The sequence below is a fragment of the Citrus sinensis genome, chromosome 3 (assembly GCF_022201045.2).
Source record: "Citrus sinensis cultivar Valencia sweet orange chromosome 3, DVS_A1.0, whole genome shotgun sequence".
Taxonomy (NCBI): Eukaryota; Viridiplantae; Streptophyta; class Magnoliopsida; order Sapindales; family Rutaceae; genus Citrus; species Citrus sinensis.
Genome location: NC_068558.1, coordinates 6,183,666 through 6,192,728, shown reverse-complemented (window position 1 = coordinate 6,192,728; position 9,063 = coordinate 6,183,666). Strand labels below are relative to the sequence as shown.

General features: G+C 30.6%; 1 pseudogene; it reads left to right on the top strand.

Moving 5' to 3' along the window:
* Positions 1 to 217: 217 nt before the first annotated feature.
* On the top strand, positions 218 to 2,600 carry LOC127901391 (amine oxidase [copper-containing] gamma 2-like; annotated as a pseudogene).
* The last annotated feature ends 6,463 nt before the right edge of the window (positions 2,601 to 9,063 follow it).

Genomic DNA, 9,063 nt, shown 5'->3' with positions numbered 1-9,063 from the left:
AATAAAATTACTTTCGAATTCTCATGACTTTCTAGCATCTCTTCAATCACAATTGCTAAGTTAGTTCTTCATCGTAGAGTACTGCGCAATACTAGCGTTTTAGACAATAAGTATAAATGAAATTAATGTTTATTGAAGTGGATTCACTTTCCTTTAATAATAATTATTTGAGGGAAAAATAGGAAAGACAGTAAAGCGCCACGTGTCGACAAATGAAATGACTCCAACACAATCTGAGGTACCCCGCACAATTAGGGGTACCTCACGTAACTCGAGGTACCCGGCAGATCAGATGCAAGAGAATTCTCCGAAAATATCCGCCATGAGAAACGTCTCCATCTTTTAAAAGATATTATTCGATTTTGTCATAATTAGGAATCAAGAACGTCGTATCAAAAGGGGGGGATAGCCACCTGCTACCTCTGCCAAAAGTGAAGGACATTGTCCCAAGGACAGTGGTCCTCAGCCGCCTACCCGACAGCTACTGCAGAGGTACCCTGGACCACTCTCCAGCGCGCGCCACATTTCCAAAGGATGAGATATGCCGTGACCATGCACATAACGGCCCAAAAATCATAAAAATGTAAAAGGACGTTAGCAAAAAAGGGTACGCCACGTGGCAGCTGAGGTACTTCATATATAAAGGTGCCTAGGTTTCATTCTACAAAAAGGTTCTCACTCACCATTAACACTCACACTCCAAAAAATAGGTTTTCTTGAACCTTAAACCCTAATTTACAGAGGGCTAGCCAACTCTCTTTACCATAAAAACTTGAGTTTGCTAACTTGAGCATCGGAGTGTGAACGCCGAGGTACTCCGGCTTCACCTCTAACCTCTATTTCACTGTTTTGCAGGCGTGAAGCTCATTTTGAAGGACATCTCTCTTGGTTCTGACCTTTCACCATTGTTACCACTCCCTCTCCCATTCTCACCTCCCCCGAATTTTAAGTACACCACACCGCGCACAGCAAACTAGTGAGGTACCCCATCTTCCCCAAAAATATAAATTCATTGTTCAAGATAGATTTTAGCTTTTCCTACCCCAAAATCTGTTGAAAACAATAATAATAATAATAATAATAATAATAATAATAATAATTTCAGTTCAATTCGACCTATTCGTCACATCTAAGCCCCCTTGCTACGGTTGCACAACATTGCCAAGCCATCTATACTTGACTGAACTTGGAAGCCATAACTTTTGCAAAGAGTTAATACTGAAATTTGAAAAGGAAGAAATTATTTTTTATTAATATCCCGTTTGATTTGGTTTACACTTGCGAAGAATAGATTTACAGTTTGCTTAGACATTACATTAATGAAGACACTAAGTACGGATGTTTTTGGAATTAAGAGGGGTTTGTACTGGAAAATTATGATTTAAAAATTTTTATAACGGGTGTAATGAAAAACTGAGTGTAGATGTATAAAGTATAAATTAGAGTGTAAATAGTCCCGAGAAAAAAAAAGGAATTTAGTTACCCAATCACAAATAAAACAACTCCAGAACTTTTATTCATCTATTTATTTTACATAATTAGGAAAAAATCAGCATTTAATATTTAATGTGGAAGAGATCTTTGAAAAAAGATTATTAAGGATAATTGAACATTGGTGAGCATTGAGTAGGATGGCACCATATTGGGCTAAGGGTTTGGCTCAGTTTGAGTCGGACTTTTTTGGACGAGGATTAAAGTACGAATTTTACATCCTATCTTTTTTTTAAAAAAAATTCATTTTATTTTATAAATTTATAATTTATAAAATTTAATTTTTTGTTAGATTAGGTTTTAAAAATTAAATTTGAATGATTTGAAACTTAAAATATTTACATTTTATTTTAATTTATAACATATATTTAAAGTTTTAAATCCTTTAATCCCAAATTTTATCCTTTAATCTAACATAAAATATATTTATCTGTGTGTTTGAATTTACAGGGGAATCTGGGACAACAACGGCAGTGCATCCTTTTATTGTCTTTATAAATTAATTCTTTCTTTTTCACCAGACAAATGCTGTTTGTGAATTCACCGTGGAAAATTCTTAACAGATAAGGGAAGCCAGACCAAAGGTGACGCTTGTGGCTCGAATGGCAGCATCAAATGGGAAACTATGACTGCATATTTGACTGGGAACTTCAAACGGACGGTTTGATTCTTATTAAGGTCAATTCCATTCTCAATCTTTCATACATATGTAAGTAACTCGTATCGAGAATTTGTACCAGGTGTCCAAGCCGGGATACATGTCTGGGCCCCTGGTATGCGAAAATGTTATCGGCGTAGTTCATGATCACTTCATCACGCTCCACCTGGACATGGACATTGATGGGGCTAATAATTCATTTGTTGAGGTTCATCTGGAGAAGCAAGAGACCTCCCCAGGCGAATCTCCGAGAAAGAGCTATTTAAAAATTGAGCAGTGTGTGGCTAAAACAGAAAAGGATGCTTAAATTAAGCTTAATCTCTATGATCCATCTGAATTTCACGTAATCAATCCCTCAAGGCGGTCTCGGTCGGGAAATCCTTCAGGGCACAAAGCTGTCCCTGGAGGAAATGCTGCTACGTTGCTCAGAAGTGCTTTCACCAACAAATAGGTGCATTCAAGATTCAGCTGCAACACTTTACACGAAAAATTTTATGTTCTTGTTGATTTGATATTACTGTCACAGATACGGCGACCCCGTCTGATCGGAATGAACAATGGGCTGGTGGGCTTTTGGTTTATCAAAGCAGGGAAGATGAAGCACTTGCTGTGTGGTCCGAGATGTGTAATAAAACTGAAAACCCGAAGCTTAGGATGTGTTTGGTGCCGTTTTACACATATCATTTTTCATTTTACAAAAATACAAAAAAAAAAAAAAAAAGGTGTTTGGCTAAGATTAAATAGTATCAGTTTTTATTTTCCAACAAAAATGAAACCATCTTATTTTTAACTTTAACAAAGAAAAGTAAAAAATAACATTTTAACGTTTTCTTATTTTTGTTTTATCTGGGGCCCACTAAAACTGCAACTTTCATGATTTATTTGTCAACAGTCCTGCAAGGGTCTCACAATCCACTCGGACCACTCACTTTGTTAATATTATATTATTTATTTATTTTATAATTTACTGATAATAATAATTAGTGTTTTAAGGAATATCAAATTACTATAATTATATATCATATATAATTTGTGTATAAATTATCCAATAATACAATTAGATAAGGTTTTATATGATATAAAATCTATATTATAAATTATGCCCTTTTATAGCTATTTTAGTTGTTTATGTTGTTTGTTAATAATAATAATAATAATAATAATAATAAGACCATTTAAAATAATTAGATATTGAAAAAAGTTTTATTAAATTATATTGTCATTCTTTTTTGTTATCACCAAATTTTCAGACAAACAATTAAATATATTTTTACTGTTTTCATTTTCATATATTATTTTAAAACAATCAACCAAATGCATTTTTAAATTCACAAAAAATAAATCATTCTTATTGTATAAAGTAAAAACATCATTTAAAAATTATTTTTAAACAGTTGTCACATTCTATGGATTTTTTTATTCGCGTATCAACTGGTAAATTAAAGTTGAGAAAAAAATGATTCTGTACTATGGGTACGCCCTGGGATTTCATCCCACAACCCTGCCAAGGGAATTTTAATTTTGCTGTAATGCCAACCGTCCCATCAATCTCTGATCTAACGCCGGTCAAATTTCTTCCACAGAAATCCAACTCTCCGTCTGCCTGCTGATTGTTTTGCGATCAGATTTCACTGGCTATCATTTCATCCCATCACATGTACACAGCGAAAATTTACCTGAAAGAAAACAGTTGATACTAATTCATTTAACTGGAAAGAAAGCCAAAGCATTTGATCGAAAATTTTGAAAATATCTTGATTTTTAAAATTTTCCCGAATTTATAAAGAGTTTGGTGCATGGTCAGCCCCAAAAAATCCCACTTGGTATCCTGTTACTGCAACCCAGCCCTTATTAATATTCGAAAATATTTTTTATTTGTATTTGAATCAAAGGATCTGACGTAATGGCAATAAACAATTATAAAATCATAAAATATTATAGCGTTAAGTAAAAAAGTAATTTTTTTTAAAAAAAATATTTTTACACCATTTTGTTTTGTCAAATATATATCTAACCACTATAAAATTTTGACATATTCTTTACACTACCTTTATTTTTAAATTTATATTATCAATCAACTATTTTGTCACTAAAAATAATAATTTTATCTTTGAATGAATTAAAAGATTATTTTATTTTATAAAATTTTAAAAAATAAAAAATTATAATTAAAAATATAACTAAATTCAATGAAACAAATAAATCTCAAAATCTAAGATGATAATTTTTAAATGAAATTATAATTATAAAAAATTAGCATCTTATAGTTATAATTTTTTTGTATTTATAATTGTATTTAATTTTTGTAATCAAAATTAAGTATAGAGAAGTTTACAAAAATTAACATAAAGAGAAAAGCTCCCTATAATTATTGTAAACTTCCGCATAATTAATATTAAGAAACTTTCCTATACAAATTAAACAAAACTATAATTACAAAAAATTAACCGGATAATTTTCAAATGAAATTACATTATAAAAAATTACCATATTGGATTTAGATTTATTTATTTTTATAAATTTAGGGATATTTTTGTAATTATAATTTTTATTTTTAAAATTTTGTAGAATAAAATAATTTTTGCATTTATGGGTAAAATAATTATTTTTTAGTGTCAAAGTGGTTTATTAATACAAACTTAAAAACAAAGGTGGTATATAAAACACATCAAAATATTGAGGTAGTCAGATGTAAATATGACAAAAAAAGTAGTGTAGAGACGATTTTTTTTTTTTTTTCAAATAACGTTATAATATAATATAATATAATTTTATAGTAATTTTTGTCATAGTTATATCATTGTTAGGACCACTTATCATTTTTTTGTATTTTCAATTTGTCTTCTCATTCATCAACAGTCAACACTTCTTCGAAGTTTGGAGTGAAGAAATATAATTATGCATGATAAATTGGTTTTTGTCAACACTCAACGTGTAGGTTGGATTTTTATTTTATTTTTTATTTGCCTAATATATCTCTATAATCGCAAGATTATTATGTTAGAGCAATATGTGGAATCTTTCCAAGCATCACATGCCCTGACAATGAAATCATGTGTTGGGTTAGGTGATTAGTTTTGGAATTACATGCTTAATGCTTTCCCTACTTTTCAATAAAAAAATACCCTCTCCGAAACTAAATTCAACCAAAAATTCAAAGGTGATCGAGATACACCTCTAGTGATAAGTATCACATCCCTCGCAATTAAGGTCATTATAAAGAATCAAACTAGCTATTTTGGAATGGAAATATAATAAAAAAAACTAAGATATTATTATTTATGACATGCGCATATAACAAGAACTATTAGGAGTGTCTTGACATTTGCATGTGACAAAGATCAAAAGTGTGCATTAAGAGCACCTCTTAAGAAATATAAATGACAAATGAAAATGTATAATCTTAATTTCTAGTATGCGAGAAAGAGATATATGCATGCTTGTACACAAACAAAAGCGCCGTAGTAAACAAACATAAAATTATATGAACGAAGGGGGGAAATATTTGGTAATAACGGGTTTCAAAAGAGCCATAGCATACAACAAAAAAAAAAGTTGCAACTAACGTTTTGGCACAAACGAAAGTAGAAGTTTCCGATTTTCAATTTCTTTTGTCTCTAAAGTTCCCTCTAAAGTTTTACTTATCACCTCTTCATATGACACTGTTGGTGGTAAATTTATGGGGAATGACAAATGTAGAGAAATACAATAATAATGATGGAACTTTATTACGTAAAGTAATGTGTTTTCAATTAACTCTGTATGTAGGAAGAAAAATAATAGTAATAAGTAAACTGCAAAAATTTTGTGTGCTTCAAGGCACGTTACAAATGTTGCTTTCCTTAAGACGTTATTTGCTCCCACCAATTGAGTGATGCACATGGGTTAAGCAAATATGCCTCCAGGATACAATGAAGCACTTGTTTGTTTGCTTGCGTTGTGCATCGACGAAAGCAAACCAGAATACTCTTGAATGTTGCAAGCCTGCCAAGAAAGAATATATTGTTTCAGCAGAAAACAATATATTGGAATGTGAATGCACAAAAGAAATGGGTGTTTTGTGTTGAAATTCGTACTAGAAAGTAAATGCTAAGAAAAGAGTGGTGTAGGATCATTAATTTCATGTCTAAACGGCTTAAACATGACCCCTATTTGTAGATATACTTGTGCCCTCTAATTTGGGTTATCATCTTCATGATACCCCTTCATTCATGGTCATTGGATCTAGATTTGATTTTAATCAATTGTCCAAATTGAACCATCACCATTTCAAATGAAATGTCACCATAAAATGGTGCCATGAAAAGTTATATCATTTAGTAAAAAAATAAATTTTCTACAAGACACAATTAAATGGACATGTCCTTACAACAAGACATCATTTAATTAGACATGTCTTTAGTGAAAGGTACCTTTTCTATAAGGCACAATTAATAAGACATGTCTTTACCATAAGACACATTTATTTTAAAAATTTTTCAACAGACACTACTTTTACCAAAACTAAAATAGCCATGATCTGGGCCTTGCCTTGTTCATTTCCATTGATATCAGAAGAAATAGTTACAAGAGTTTCTTATTAGTCACGTTTGAATCAATCTGGCCCCGCTATTTTCAATAATTTGTATTTCATATATGAGTATAACTGTGATTGTGATCACGTGCCAACAGTTCAATTTCCGTGTCGAAGCAACGGAAAAAGCAGAATAAAACCAATGCTAAAGTACTCATAATATACTTTGGATTCTAGCGAACATAAGTACAGTTTGTACAAATCTTTCCTTTTCTCCCCAACTCGACCTAAACTGAAAAAAATTTGTACAAATCAAATCCATTGTTTGCTCTCATATATATGCTTTAAAAGATTTAATAAAACGAATCTTACATAATAAAACAATAATGTTATACTCATAAAGTTATGGTACTTGATTTATATTTCAAGTAACGTATTACTAACTACTGCTTAACACATGTTAGGTATTAGTTGACTTTATTTTCACTAATTAATGTGATAGTTTTATATCACTTATTAATAAATAACCTTGGACCAAAAAATATTGTGGACCTAACTAAAACACAAATAAATATACTCCCAACAAAGCCAAAAAAGTTATTAACAAAAAAATTCAGGATTAACTTCTTAGGTTCTTATAATTCAAGGACCATAGGACAAACCTCCTAAGTTCCTCATGTTTGACAAATCACAAAAAAAAAAAAAAACCTCATAGATTTCTAGAATTTGAGTATTTTAGGACAAATCACACAAGATAAAGTAATAAACCTTCTATGTTCCTGAAACAAACGAAGACAAACTTCATACGAGACCTAGATTATCTTAGGACAAACCACTCAGGATAAATTTCTTAGGCTCCTAAGACTTGAGGATCTTAGGACAAATCACCTAGGATAAACATCATGTGTTCTATGATCAAATCCTAAAACAAAACAAAAAAAATCATAAATTCTTATTATCCGAAGATTCTAGGACAAATCATTCATAATAAAGTTCCTAAGTTTCTAAGATTCGAGGATCCTTAAATAAATTAAAGCAGACCACCTATGATAAATCTCCTAGGTTCCTAGGAGACACGCTACTTAGGATAAACCTTAGGCTCTTAGGCTACGTTTGGAAGACATGATTGGATTGGATTAGCTTTTAGGATTAGATTGGATTAAATTAGATTGGATTACACCAGATTAAATATAGTATTGTCTTTTGTTTGGTGCATGTCAGATAGGATTATAATAGTGTTATCCTATGTTTGGCATTTTACAGGATCGGATAGTAAAAATAATAATAATTAATAGGAAAATTAAGTGAAATGCCATATGCTTAAATTTTGACAATAACTTTTGCATAAAATTTGCCTTCTATAAATGAAATCAATAATAAAAAAAAAATACAGCACCTGATTCAATAATATTTCACATCTCAATATGTAACAACTTATATAACCAGTACCTCCAATATATAACATTATCGAAAAAGAAAATAAAGAAAATAGGATAACACTATTATAATGTAAGGTTTGTAATTATGTAATTATAAATAAAATAAAGAAAATAGAGCAGAGGACAATTAATAACAAATGTTTGCATGTAATGATACACATAAGTTGTGGAACATGTTATCCATGTGCAAATATATATAATAAAAAGCCACCAACAGCCGTATAGGTGAATGAACTTTCAATCCTTACTTATATATAGTAAAAATAATTCAATTAATTTTCATAATCAAGCACAAATTGGACGGTGCACTTGACATACTGGAATAAAATTATGCAAATGATATGTCTTTGTAATTCAGTTAATTAAAATAAATTGAAGAGAATAAAGTAACGCACAATTGATAATAATAAGGTCCAAATGAAACAAAACTGTTATGAGGGAGAAAAATAATAAAAACCCACCAACATCTAAACAATATATATTGGCAATGCAAAAATTAAAGGAATATTACTGTAAGTTTGGAAAAAGTAATTAAGATTTAAGTAGGGAAAGCATATAGATTCACTTACTGATTGAAGAAGAAAAGTGAGTTTTCAGTTCCTGCAACCAAGCCAACAACAAAAGAAAAAGGGAAAAAAAGTCAAGTTTAAGATCTGTACTTGAAGCCCCAATTTAATTGGAAGATAAGAATCAATTTAAATAATATTTTGAGTACCTTTGATTGTTGTTCAAATCATCTAAAATAATTTTTGGAGAATCAAGATTTGTTGAGGAAGGAAGATGTGCGTGCTTTGCATTTGTTTGAGAGTAATTGTAATTGGGTTTGCTTTCGACTTGATGAAAGAGAAGAGAGGATTATAGATTCACTAGATTTTTTTATCCAAGATAAACCCACCTAAAAAAAGGGATTGATAATCCCAAGATTATGGGATAAAAAATTAGGTTTATTTTTTAATCTTTAC